Raw genomic sequence first — 14,982 nt, 5'->3', positions numbered from 1 at the left:
GATGGTCACTGAGCACAGTGGGCTGCTAACCAGCAGTGGCCAGTGGCACACATTAGGAGGAGTCCTCTGCCAGCAGGTCCTGTGGCAAAATTGTGCCCTGAGTGAAAAACAGTGCTTTGGTTTTAGTCTGCTGCCTGGGCACAGGCAGCACAAACCACCCTGTCCTTCCTTAAGCACACTCACACAAAACTCAAATAGACACATGGTTTAAAGAATTATTATTTAAACACTTATCTCTGCTACAGTTTAAAGGCAAATGCCAGAATGACTTCTGACTGTGCTGAGCACTCATAACAACTGTCACCTATTGGGTAACATTTTCTTTCCCAATTAGTGAAAGGTCATTTTACTGCTATTAAAAAATGTATTTTGATTTAGAGATCTGTTAAAGGCCTACAGAAATGCATCATACAACTGATTGCGCTGATCTTTAAAAAAAAATATTCCAGCTAAGTAAGTGCCCAAAGGAAAATAGTGTATCTATTTATATATCATAATTAGCATGGGTAGGAGAAAATGGTTTTCATACACATTTCATAAGCCATATGGAAGTGCATTGTGCAATTCTCTTCATCCTGCTATAAAACCCCAGCTTTCATCTCTAATGAGTCCAGGAAACTAATTTATTTATCTTCCTGTATGACTCGACATTTACTATGGCATTTATTTATAGGTGGCATATTACACATAGCCAGGTAGTTTCAGAAGGTTGCACAAATGTCTTCTGATAACAGTGTTAGTTCAATATGATAAATGGCACTTTTATAAACTAAGTAAATAAAATTTTTTGAGGTCAGTGTGGCTTGATTTTTCTTTATCATGCAACCTCTGCTGGTGCTGATGTTTGCCCCACCTTGGAGGCAGAGCAGATAGCCAAGATCAAAAAAATAAGACCAATTTTATAGAACAGTTAAGAAAACTGGTTTCTGGGCACAGCTGCTGTGGCATTACCAGCTCTCCCTGTTTGCTGTCATCAGTTCCCCCAGCACATCAGCCCACAACAGCCACCACACTGCACTCAGGCTCAGCTCAGACATGCACTCACACACACTCCTGGCTCCCTAGCCATCCATGCCACCTGGCACTTCCATCATTTGACAGAAGACTTGCAATTTGCAGTGCAAAAGACGCAAGAACACAAACCACAGTGTAGCAGGGGGTGGTCTGAGGCATTACTCCCTCCTCTGCTTCTGCAGGAGCCACTTGTGCAGTGCCCAGTCCCCACAGACACCTGGGGAACCTCTGTCCTCTCTGCAGGGGAAGCCAAAACCTCCAGAGAGCTTACAGACTCTTCCCAAGTGTGAGCATGATGGAGAAAAAAAAAAAAGCAGGTATGTTTTGTTCGAGCCTGCTGAGAAACTTTGGAATCTGCTGACCTGGAAATGAAAGGTCAAGATGTCAAAATGCCTGCAATTCCTTCCCTTTGAGCCTGGATGCTCTCTCTAAAATCCTCTGTAAAATGACAGCACTGGACTAAAGGCCACAGGATTTACTGATGTGCTGATTTTAAGAGAGAGACACACTGGAACAAAGTGGTTTGATAGGTGGGCTTTTCCAGGCGGACAGTCCTGGCTTCAGTGAGTGCCTGGGGGAACACAGCTCCTCACCTACTAATTGCTGTAAAGCAGGAAAGGTATGTGCAATTACATCTTCACAAAGGATGTGGCAATTAACATCCATTTTCAAATCCTGTATTTAACTTGGCTAATATGAACTTTGATAGAAGAAAACCTGGAAACCCCAGTCCAATGAGAAGAGACCTGAAGCCTAGCAATGCATGGAGCATCCCAAAGGAAAGGCACACCTGCAGGGAGTGGAACAGCAGAGCCTCCTTCCCAATGGGAATTAGGGCACACAGGCTGCAGGTCCTGCATCTCCCAGGATGGTTTCACTTGCTGCCCCTTCACCTGCCTCTATTTGCACAGCTTAGATCAAAAGCCAGTACTAGTGACCAAATGGGCCAGAGGCAGCATCACTGAGCACCAGGAAGGAAGGATATTTTGGGAATAGGCTAGAGGCTAGTGAACTTGAATGTGGCATTAGCAGAATCATGTTTTCCCGTGTTGTAGTTTATCACCCATGAGAGTAATTGCTGCCTTCCTGCTCAGCTTGAAAGAGGATGTGGCCACACCACCACACTGATATCCTTGAAACACAAATTAGCTTTTCTGTGGCCATAATAATAGAGATGGCATCTCATGTCAGGGGATTTCAACAATTACTCATCAGTGCAGGAACCACAGATTTCCACCCTTGCAAAGAAAGAAATCCACACTGATGGGAAGAGAGGTGAATCCCATTTCCTAGGGGGAAACCATGGGAAATGCAATGGAGTAGACATGTACATCAGGCTGCTCAGGGGCATGTTACTGAGGAAAAGTTAGCTGTGTTTTTAAAAACAATATGAAGTTTTTAAGGTTACTATGAAGTGAATGTTCACACCTGCTGCACACCAATTCTCCTTGCTACCAGGGTCTTTGTCCTCTAGAAATCAGGTTTTAAAAAACCCTTTTGAACTGACCAGCTTGGAGGCTTCCCTACTGAGACGTTTTTCATCTCTTCTCGGGGTCTTTTCATCAGGCATTCAGTTCCTTCTTTCACCTCTCCACAAGTCTTCTGATGTCTCACAACACTACCCAGTGAGGCCCTGGCTCCATATTCTCCCAGTTCTCTCAACCTTCCAGCAGATGGGACACATGAGGGGACACTATGTACCAGAGCCCAGAAAAAACATCATTTGAGGTCGAGGAATTCAGTGCTATTTATCCAAGTAGTTTTTATCCAAATAGGACAGAGCACTTGAGCTGTAATAACTCTCATAATGGACTAATAAAAGAGGAAAATTTTTTATTTAGCAGAAAATCTGAGCTCTCAAAAGTACTCCTCTCAAAAGGGAGGAGGCTATAACAAGGCCTTAGGTAGAACAATATTGGTCCTGGAGTCTTCAAGAGATGTTGAGCTCTATCCCAGAGGCTTGAGGCCAACCCCCAAGTCCCACTGGAAAGAGCAGTGCAGCTGAGAGCTCAACCAAGAACACAGTTTAGAGAAAATAGCAGGAAAAAGTTAACAGTGCTATATCCTATTTAACAGGGGGCAGTTTCCCCTCTTTGGTTTCATTGTAGCCCTCTTTACACCAAGGCTGTAAGTGATGACAACCATCTGAGCTGTGGGACAATGACTGTGATTTTAATGCTTCTGCACAGCAAACCTCTTGTCTTAGCCAAGGTGCCAACTTCACTCGTGACACAGCACCTTCACAATTTGAACAGGGTTATTCAGACCCCAAAAGCTTGGTTAAAGCTAGCCATTCCCCCCGTTCAACATGTGGGGAGTGACAGAGGTATTTCCAGTGCCCCAAGACAGGCATTCAGCTCAGCAGGATCCTGGCAGCCACCCACTTGTGGCAAACTTGTGCAGACACTCCCAGACCACACCAGCTTTGAGGTAAGTGGGTGTGAAGAGAATGTCCCTGCAAGGGTCACAGTGCTTTCAGAGGTGTCATTGCTTCCTGCCTGTGCAGAGATGATTTGCAGAAAGCAGCTCTGAGCAGCATTGTGTCCCTCCTCCAAGGTGCAAGAACACCCCTAAGATTTATTGAAAAAGAGTTACTGAAAAAGGAAAGGCAACTCTTGCACATGCTGGGTGAGCTAGACCTGGTACTAGAGGAGCCTCATCAGCTTGTGAAGATATCGCAGGTAAGATCTCCAGGTTAGTCCGATCTCCAGGTTAGTCCAATCTCCAGGTTAGTCCTGGAGCTAGAAAAAAACCCCAGCATGAGTAGTAACCCAGTTAACCTTTGCTGTATGCCAGTAAGAGAAACATAGGAGGCTGCAGAAGTAGAGACCGGGGTGGGAGAGCAGCCTTCAAGTACCTGCCATGCCTCTGGCTGTGTTCAAAAATCTTCTGTAGGTCTTTGTTTAAATGTCCAGCTCAGCATCCCATTCAGATCCATTAAAAATATCACCAAGACTAAAGTATTACTGTGGAATGCATGAACTGCCCAAGCTCCCATTTTTGTTTGATTTGATTTCTCTCTCAAAGAGCTCAGATTGCATTTACTTGGGGAACATTTTGTCAGATCAGCACGTACAGCATGAAATCAATAGCAGCTCTTGACGAAAGACTAGATTCATCCATTGTCTAGAACAACCTCTTCAGCCAACTTTTCTTGGGTGGAAACCACATTTAAGAAAAGGACAAGTTTTACCTTCCTTCCACCTACCTCAAAACCCTCCCCTCAATGCTCCCTGTGGACCACAGGCAAAACCCCATCTCTCCATGTAACATTATCTCTGTAAAAAGACCCATTTCTGTACAAAATAACACTGCATTTATCCAGATTTGATGTTATTCTTTCCAGTGTAATTTTCTACTCTCTCATATGAACAATTCCATACTGCAAGCTTCAGCTTATTATTCAAAATTACACTAATTGCCCATTTTCATTTTAATATAGCTTGACTTGAAAAGCAAATTCCTGCTCTCAGTAGTACGTGAGCAATGCTTCCATGTTGATGTGCAAATTATCATTAAGAGAATCAACACACAGCAGATTTCTGCAATCTGTTTACCTGTCTATACACAGAAATATCCTCTATAGGGGTGCTTTCCAGGCAGACATGGAGGCAGCACAATCTATAGGTTTTTGAGAGTGGAAAACTGGAGCTGTGGTGAATACAGAGACCACCCCTTAGTCAAAGGTTCGTGCATCACACATGCACACAGTGCCCCCACACAGATGCTACTACCATAACAACTGTTTTTCTTACAGATGGTCTGTATCCAGCCTTTTGCCCAGTTTCAGCCCTTCAAAGAACAGTTTTCTGGAAATTCAACACTTTTCCTCCACAGAAAGTGGGCAAATCAGGGTATTTTGTTTGGCAGCTCAAACTGGGAAGTCTGGGACTCAAGTGCTGGTTGTGCTGATGTGTGAAATACCCTTTCTCTTCCTGTGCTCTCCCACAGCATGAGCTTAGATGAGTCCCAGCATGGGTTTTGGTCATTATTCCTTCTGCTAACTTTCCCTGCAAGGAAAACATCAGAAAATTCAGGGCATGAAAGCTCACACTGTTGTATGAGCTTTAAGATATTATGACAGAAATACAAACAACATGCAGAGGACTTCTCTGCCGTGTCCAGGTCCATGAGCCATCAAGAATTTGTGTTCCTGTTGTGCAGCTCCTACCTAATGTATAAAATAATTCAGTAACCAGAAAACATGCTATCATCTTACAATCTTTACTATCTCTTCTTCCAGTATTCAGGATTGTCAAATGGGCAGTCCTAAAACTTTGAATTCTCTGCATTCTGAAGCTTTTGCTATACAAATCTCTGCAGGGTATGCCCAGAAGAACACGGTGGACATCAGTCACTCAGAGGCTGATATCTCTGCTGTCATGAGCCAGTGATGAGCTATGTGGTTGTTTTTTCACCTGTGTGTCATCAGGGCAGCCTGTGAGGTCCGGAGCAAGGGGTGCTCTTCTCTAGGACAGGCTGAGAAGTCATCCCAACGCCAGGGGCGAGGCCACCTCTCCTGGAAGTAGAGCTGCTTATCAGACAGCTGCTGCAGGAGGGAAGTCCCTGCCTATGTATGTAAGGATGGGAAACAACCAGCACTGCAATCAAGTCATTGACCATCCCCTTGACAAGGAGGGAACAAGAAGAGTTCCCCAGAGAAAGGCGACATATGTCTGGACATTCTGGGGCGATGTCAGAGGAGGATGGCTGTGCTGTGGAAGGGAAGGGTGACCTAGCACCAGTACCAGGAAGGGAACCCAGAGCTGGTCTCTGAGCCAATCCCTTCAAATACTGCCTGTCAGAAGCTCCTGATGGGCACAAACCACAGCACAGGAGCAGGAAGAGGCACAAAGCCTCTCTGGTGGAGCATTTGTGCAGGTGGTGACACTGGCATGCCTTTTGTGCCTTCATTTGCATCCTCTCATGAGTACAAGCCATGGAGTTCTCAAGTGAAAGAACAGATTATGAACACCTGGCTGTGCTTGTACTTTTACTTTCACCTGGCTTGGGTAACTGCAACATGAGGTGACTAGGTAGCAATGGGCTATCCCAAACAGACCACATCTCAAAAGATACAACACAACCCCAGTCAGGGGCTGGAGCACTGTAACAGAGTGGCCCAGCTTCCCCAAATACTCCTAGCCAAGGGCACGACACATGACGTCAGCAAAGGCATCTCCTGGGGGCCCTGGGGGTGGGTCTCCAGTACACAGCACGAGCTGGGGGCAAGTGTCTGGACATGGGCAGAGCCACAGGAGGGACATGAGTACTGTGAGTGAAAGCCAGGGAGACACAGCCTTCAAGGTCAGATGATGACCAGCCTAGGACATGTGGCTCTATATTTGGCAGTGATGCAATCAGCTGGAAGCACACACTCATTTTCCCTTGAACTGTAGGCAGGGCTAACATGAGCACCATCAGTGACAGATGATATGTTGTCAGTGTTCAGACCATCTGACTCCCCTGTGTTTCTGTGTATTCCACTGTTCTCTAGTGTATTTTTGTTTCTCTTGGAAAAAACAAGTGGAGAATGGGTTATTTCCCCTCCCCTATATAGTACAAAGCATGGAAAGAAATGGTGTGGTGTATCCACAACCCAAGGCAAAAGTTTCCTTTTCCAGAAAGGATTTCTTCATCAACCTGCAAAGCTTCAGTGCTGTCAGCCACAGCTGTGCTGCATACAGAAGCCAGTCTGAAGCCAGAATTCTTTTGAGGGCCAAGATTCAGGTAACAATATGTGGCAAGCCAAAGCTGAGCTAAATAGCAGGAGAACACCGAGCAAGGAGTGCCCTACCATGCCCTCCACTGCCTCTCTGCCAACAGGAACCACAGCCCTGGAGATACGCCTTCACCAGTCTGCAGGGGATCTGTCCTCCAAACAGCATCTTGTCCTAAACTCAACCCTGCCTTCAGTCACAGCATCCAGAAAACAGAGAATCTTTTTGAGCTGATTGGCCAGAGCTCTTTCCTAGCCCTGATTTTAGCTGCTGTCTACCCAGGTCAAAGCATTATCTCTAAGGCAGAGGCATGCATTACACAGCATATGAGCTCTCCTATCCGTCCTTCATGCAGTTAAATTAAAATAATGCCACTAATGAAGGTAACCAAGCATCACTTATCACCTCGTTTAGCCAGACCAAACTGTCTAAATGCTGCACATTATGAAGGTCAGTTGAAGGAACCATGGAACAAGAGTGTTCACATGCACTGCACAATGCTGGGACAGAAAGGTCCGTGACTTACACCAAGCCAGAAATATGCTGATTTGTGTCTGCTGGTGTCCCAAGGCACTGCTCCCAGTAGGCATTGATCCTGCTGTCACAGGATCAGCTGATGGACTGGAGATCATGGGGATCAGCAGCCTCCATCCCCACTGGGTCCTGATGGATGTTCTGTTCCTAACGTGCTTACTTCTCACAACTCAGCTAAACTGTGAGGGAAAGGGAACCAAGGAATGAACTATGTTTGTGCAGCGCAGAGAGCTGGCCATGGGGAGCTTGGAGAGTGTGCTGTTGAGGTCTGGGGTGAAGATCATGGGATCACTGCAGAAAGAAGTGAGCACCAAGCTCACTTGACATCAGTGTCAGGGACACACAGTGTTGGTCCCAGAGAGGACCTGGTAGCTCTGGAAAGCAGACTGAACTTTCTCATTTATCACATGGAGGAAACAGGTAATTCATCAGTAGTGTGAACTTTGGAAATCCCCAATGTGGCTGCTCAGCTGTGAAGAGGAGGAAACCTCAGCAGCTGTAGCCCAGGTAGCAATTGCACATTTGGCTAAAAATTTCTCCTCCCAAGAGCTACCTAGAGAGATTGTGGTAGACAAACAGAGCACAGAGGTGCAAAGGGAGCCCATGGCAGCTGAACATCCCTCAGACCAGCTGCACAATTGCTGTCCTCAGCCTCCCTGGCATCGTGGGTGCTGTGTTTACCCGGCAGAGGACCAAGACAGATGGCAATTTCATCAGCCCAGGAATGCACATGCCTTCTCAGCCTCTGGTGTCATGTTTCCTCTGCTCTCTCACTTTCCTTTCCTGTCCAACACACTCCCTAGCCCCTGTATCTCTGTGGGGAAGAGACTATCTCTGTGGGGAAGAGGCCATTTTGGTCCCCAGCCAAGCCACCTTTCCAAGCACAAGAAGAGCTGTGAAGTGTCTCCGGCAGAGCAGTACACACATTTATCACCATGTCCCCGCCCAGCTGACACAGCCACAATGTGTGTCCAGTAGGTCAGCCCACAATCAAGCCAAAAATAGGGACATAAGTATTATTTTTATTGGCTTTCCTCCACACAGTTGAATTGTGTTTGCTTCACTTTGGGTTTGTTTGCTTTAACTTATCCCTCATTACAGGAAAGCATTGGCAAGAGAACTTTGAGCAATCTCAAGTCTCATTTAACAATGGCTGGGAGAAATCAGATGAAAACATCCTTTATAGTTCAGTCAAAAACCTGCAAGTTGACTCAATACAATCCAATCAATATTTCTACACCTATATTTGGTTTTAGCTACACAAGTGATTTTGAGTAATATTTTTCTGCATAGATTTAAGCACATATATCATCTGGACAGGACTGGCCTTCATAATTTTGTTACAAGGGGCTGCCTCCTTTTTATCTCCAGTGCAAAGCACTTGCCTGGTACCACTGAAACATGCTTCAGCTGCCAATGTAAACAGAATCAAGCTAAGCAAAAAAATTCTTCATGAAGTGTACTACACTTTGTTACAGACCAGATGCACAGCAAAAGGCCTGAACAAATCACACTCTGCTCCCACCAACTCAAACCCCACTGCTGTTTCAGTGGGAGAAGAGGTGCATGCCCTCGTTCTTCCTTGAAACAGCCGCCTATTTAGATGATCCCTTGTGCCCAGAATCAGAGCTCAGTGCTGAGTGTTTACTCTCTCTGTGCACTGGGAAAAAGGGCTCTTCTGCATTTCACAGACCAGGAGATGAAACACAGATGTGGCCAGCCCTGGGACACATGTCATGGTCTTGCAGCTGACTTTTGAGCCCAAGCCCAAAGGACTCTGGGCACTCTTTGGCCACCAGACCAGCTTAGACTTTTAATCAGGCTAAGGCAATGAGTTTGGAAACGGAGAAAATTCTCCCACCACTCTCCCTTTTGACATCTACTGTACAATACTTGGGGCATTGTGATGCAAGAGGTGCCAGCAAGGATATGCAAGATGTGACTTGGAAAGACCCTCTGTTGCATGCTGCCAGGGCCTGGATGTGGCAGAGAGCATCCCTGTGGGAATTCCAGGTCTTGTATTCCTTCCCTGATCATCAGGAGTGGCTGGGTTTTGTTTGCTTTTTCCTTTAATTGTTGCAAAACTGATGTGGCAGGGACAGCAGCACACATGAGGAACGGACAGCTCATGAACACTGCAAACCAATCTAATCACACTTCACGGATGGTTTCAGTCGTTCTGGACCACAACCATTCCAGGACTGCCACCACATGATGCTGTTACCAGATATTGCCACCATCCCTGTTTATCTCCTCTCCTCCCAGTGCCTCTGTCATCATCTGTGACCAGATGCATGACAGAACCTGTGTGAGTCAACCTGGAAGCGCAGTTCCTGCTCCAGCATGATGAAACACACCTCACTGCCCTTGCAGAAGCACCTACAGATAATATATTCCTTCTGCACTTGCTCCCCCACACTCCCCTGCTGCATAACTGGTGCTAGTCTTCACCCTTAAAAACAGTTACATCCAGGGAGTAACAGAAACGACTGACACAGGAATCAAAGAAGATGTCAAGATCCTGCAACATCTTGTTAGTGCAGCAGCTCTGCCCCAACAGATCACTTCCCCTGTGCTTTCCCTGTGTCACTGACTGCTCAGGGGATAACTCCAATCTCTCCCCTTGCTGCAGGGTCCAGTTTCACTTCTTTACCTGAAAATTTCCAGCCTCGAACGAACTCAGTGAACTCTTACCACAGGATTTAACAGCAAATTTTCCATTCTCCCTGACCATGTCTGTGCTGAGCTGGGATGGCTGTGGGCTCCCTGGGCTGCCAGTCACAAATTGAACCTGAATCTCAATCAACACAGGTTAATTGGCCAGAAAACACTGGGCAGCTATTTGTGCTGGGAAAAGACCAGGATGTGGAAGGCCATTAGGTCTTGAAACACTGTCTTTTCCCACAGAAGGTTAGCTCCAATAAGTCAATGCTCTGAGGCAGAATTTTCTTCCTGGAGCTCCTTGGTGTACTCCAGAAAGAGGCTGGTCTTGCTGAAGGCTGGGTGTCACACCCCTACACATTTTACTTAATTTGTAAATTCACTTTTGCAGACTTGAACAAGCAAGTTTTTAACTACCTTACGGAAAGGAAGAGATGTGGAAAGGTCATTGTGTTCTTGGCCAAGGAAAACAACCCAGTCACACCAGGCTGGGCAACATGTGGAGGGAATAACCCAAATTCGACCCCATGCCCCAGGGCAGCTGCCAACCTCTATACCTGCTCTGGGTCTCAGGACCCACCTAAAGAAATTCTACAGCTTTGGAACAATTTTGTTTCTGGGGGCTTCTGGAAATCTGGCAATTTAAATCACTTTCCTGTATTCAAAGTTGTCTGCATCTCACTCTGGGAGGCCTGCCTGGATCCCATGGGCTTTGCAGTGCTGTAAGCCAGCAGCAGAGGCCAGCCCCACACATGACACACCAGGAGAGGGTGACTGTCACATGAACGGCATGCACTCCCTCCCACTCCCAAACACGTGCACTCCCTCCCACTCACAAATGGGTCATTTCCCCACCACAGTAGAAAACTACTGTTCTTCCCATTAAGTAACCCCACAAAATCATGTGTTTTCCTCAGATATCATCCATGTGTCCTTTCCACAGACACCCTTACTCTCTGCCACAATGTACCCTCACATATTGATTTCCCAATCTGAAAAAAAGCATCTACAGGATCTAAAGCTGTGGGCCCTCTCTGTACTCCCAGCTTTATCTTCAAATCCCGCCTGCCTGAGACTGAGTGAACAACCTCCAGGATCATCAGAAGGAAGGAGGAATGCCATTGTCATGGGCGCTATGGAGTCTCCCCAAAGGCTGTCCTCCAGAGAGATGGGAAATAAAAGGGGCAATTTTCATATTGGAGGGCTGTTCTATGCAGAGTTGTGCTGGGATCTCTGCAGAAACATGGACAAGGTGGACAGGCAGGTGGCAGCTGTTGCAGGTGACACCAAATGGCTCATGGCAGTAAAGGTGACCTTATGATGCTTAGCAAACAGGTGTTCAAGTGGCAGAGGAGGTTATGCAAACGGAAGCAAATTCTTGTTTTACATACAAAACAGGGGAGCCAATGAGACCCTGGGCAAATAGCTCTGTAAAAATATTACCTAATGCAAGGAAGAGAGAAGAAACCTCAAATTAAATGTGACAAGTTAGTAAGAGGGGAGGAAAAACTGAACAAATCAGGAGAAGAAAGACATGCCATAACAAAAATTTATGGCAGCTTCAGCTCAAGAACTGTGCAATTTGGGTCCCTCGACCTTAAAGAACTGCTAGCAGAGGAGAAGATCCAGAGCAGACACAGCAGAGCTTCTGGATGAGCAGGAGAGGAGACTTCAGGCTGGAAATGTGCCAACAGGGGATGGGAGTCTGCAGAATAGTGGAAGACTAAATAGGGTGGAAAGAGGAAAACTGTCTCTTCCCACACGAGAGGTATCAGATGAAGGCAGTAGGTGCATAACCCAAAAACAGAACACTGAAGCTTTTTTTGCACAAGGTGTAATTAGTCTGCAGCAGCTCCTGCTGCAGGATGCTGTGGTTACTAAAAGCTCAGCTGAAAGCAGGAAACAGTCAGGGATGGAGAAGGGGCAGGAGGAACAAAACAACATTGAGGGCTCTCAAAGACAGACACTGCTCTGGCTAAGGAAATGTGTAAGCTGAAATGTGTTGGGGTATGGGGGAGTATAAAAGGGCAGATTGTGCCACTCCCACCACCCCAGCTATCCCTGGGATCTTGGGCTGGAAAGATGTTTGGCTTGACCCATGCTGCTACCCTGCACCCGCTCCCAGATGCCCCAGATGTTTGAGGTTTGCGGATTGGGTCATTTGGCTCCATACTATCTGAAATTTGTGTTTATTTGAATGATTTTGATGTAGTGTCCAGAGGCTCAGGAGAAGCAGCGAGTGACGCTGTGAAAGGTCACCCTCAGACTCTGCCAAACTTCATTTTCAATTCCAAGAGCAGTGTAAGAAGTCAGATTGGTTAATCAGTCTTCTCGTATTTCTTCACAGAAATTATCTTCTGTTCTCTTTCTTCTCGTCATCCAGTAGAAAACAAAACAAAGATGATGCTATGATAAATATAGAAAATGTCTTTAGAAGAGACCCTTTATAAATTCCATAAATTGCATGTATTAATTCTGGTCAACTTTACCTCATAAAAAATTCCCATATCTTTTCACTCTGGACTTTATGGGAGCCTGGAGCTTTGCCTCATGTCCTTGTGTGCAGCTGGGACATGTGTTTATGCTTCAGTAATGTCAACAAGAACAAACATCTCAAGCAAGCACCACTTCTTGGTTCAATGACTTGAGAAAGCAGGGCCTTGTGGGAAATTCCAACCTTGCCACAGTCTCTCAGGAGGCCTTGCTTTCCAGGAAGCAATACAAAAATGTAGGTCCTGGATGCCAATAGGCTTCAGACTGGGAAGGACCATCCAGTGACACAGGTTTCTGTTCTATTCTGGTCTTACCTAGTCTGTGGTAGGGACTTTGTCCCACACAGTGTGGGGTGAAGAAAATGATTCCTGCCTTTGAAGAAATGCAAACCCCTCTAGTCTACTCTTAATTATGTTTTTCCTCTCTTTGTTTGTCCTTTCTCTTAGCACAATAGGTCAATGTTACGAAATTACAGATGTGTTCTTCACCCCAGCCCTATGCTCCATCCACCTCCCTGTTGTTCCCACCACGCTTGGGAACAAATTTGCAGACAAAGCCCACAGAGATTTCACCTGTTTATTTTCAGGCAAGTGAGAAGTGATGCTCCATTACACAAAATCACTCAGACAAGCTGTAAATCACTCTGGCCTGGCCACAGGACTCACAGGATGACACCACTGCTGGAAGGGGGCTCTGGAGCCTCCAGTCCATCATCCCATTCAAAGCAGGACCATTGCCAATACCAGCTCAGGTCAACCTACGGTTTTGCCTAGAGAAATCTTGAAAAACCTTCAAGTGGCAAGTCTGCTACCTCTGTGAGCTGAATCATCTCCTAGGGAAGAAGCTTATCCCTGATGCTGAACCTGAACTTTCCGAACTGCTTTCTGAACCTGTTCCCATTTTCCCCTGGTGTATCCTCTGCTGATACTGAGGAGGTTTTTGACTCTGTCACCATCATAACCACCCTCCATGTGGGTTGCTGTCACATTGGCCTTTGCCATCCCGGGTGTCAGCCCAGGTTGAGGAACAGCCTTTGCTCCTGGTGTCGAAGTCTCAGCACCTCAGTGGCACAGCAGTCTGCTGGCAGAGCCTGGCAGTCCCAGGAGAACCTGGCCAGAACAGGAGTTGTCCCCAGCACTCACTTATGGCCAGGAGAGAGGCACCCATCTGCATCCTATCTGAAGTGAAGGGGGAATTTCATCAGTGCTGAAACCATAGGAGCCCAGCACTGTGCAAAACATTTGAGGCTAACATGAACATCTCTGCTTTTATGAAAATGAAAATCAGATGGCATCTAAATGAACCCAGAGTGTTGTTCCTCTGGCACAGCACTCTGCCATTTCTCCACAAATGGAGGAGCTGGGATCTGGATTTTCCAACCAAATGACTCAGGCCTCACTCTGCCTTTGCTGGTAGCTACAGCCTTGCTTTGACACAGTGCTTTAAGCATGCTGAAATATGAGCTTGTGTCATGTCTGGCAGCCTGGACAGTTTCAAAATCCTTGGGGAGACACGTGATTTACCAGAATCGCTTCTTTTCCTGCATCCTTACAGCCCTTAAATAAAGCCCCAGCATTCTGTTTGTATAGGACAGGGACAGCCCTAACCACACACTTTAACCCCACGGGTTTGGCAGCTCAGCCTCTGCTGAAGACCAGAGCACACACAAGCCAGACACCAGCTCAAATTTGCCTGCAGGGCCTTGAAGTGAGACAGGACAGACAAACCCCCTGCACCTTCCCATAGCCAGGACACTCCTGACAAAACACAACAGGACATGCAGCAGCACTGCAGCTTTGAATGGAAACTGAGGCACAGCATTGATGTGTGACAGCTATGCCCAGGACCATGTGCCTCAGTGTCCCCAGGGATCCTGCAGACTTTTTAGCCTGAAGCCCTGCTGCAGAAGTGATTTATCTGGAGTTCACCGACTCAGGGTAGTTCCCATTCCCAAAACAGCCCTGTGCTGGGCAGAGGCTGGCAGCATCAGAGGCACCCACGTGAGTGAGGCAGCCTGGCTGCCCTCAGCCTCTGGGTTATCCCCCTCCTCAGACCTCTTGTATCCCCCAGTCTGCTGTTTTGGAGAGACTGCACTTTCTTTTCAGGGTCCTGTGCTCTGCTGTTGTCCCCCCAACTCCTTCCAGAGAAGCTGTACGTGGGCCCTGCCCTGTTTCAACTCCAAGGATCCCTCTCATGAGCATGAGCCTCCATGGATGCCCTGGAAAGTGCTCCTCACCCCCGAACTGAGTACAAAGGGCTCAGTACTGCTTTTCTGATCCCACTCTTCATGGGTGGGAGAAAGGATCCAGCTCTGGCCAGAGAAAAAGAGGACCAGGCATGGGAAGACCAGAGAAATGTCAATTTTCAGGACAGAAGGACCTGGAAAAATGAAGTAGGTGAGGGCAGATTACAGACATGGATAAAACAGGAAAGACCCTGGGGCAGGTTGGTCTACGAGGAAAGAGGACTTTAGAGGAGCAGGCAGCTCCTCAGGACATAATATAAAAGGCAAGAAGAAACCTCCCAACGCAGTAGGAGGATGTGCAGCATGTTGGGAATT

Source organism: Lichenostomus cassidix, chromosome 5 (genome assembly GCF_008360975.1).
Source record: "Lichenostomus cassidix isolate B80296 chromosome 5, HeHo_3.0, whole genome shotgun sequence".
NCBI classification, from domain to species: Eukaryota; Metazoa; Chordata; class Aves; order Passeriformes; family Meliphagidae; genus Lichenostomus; species Lichenostomus cassidix.
This window is presented reverse-complemented; position numbering follows the sequence as displayed.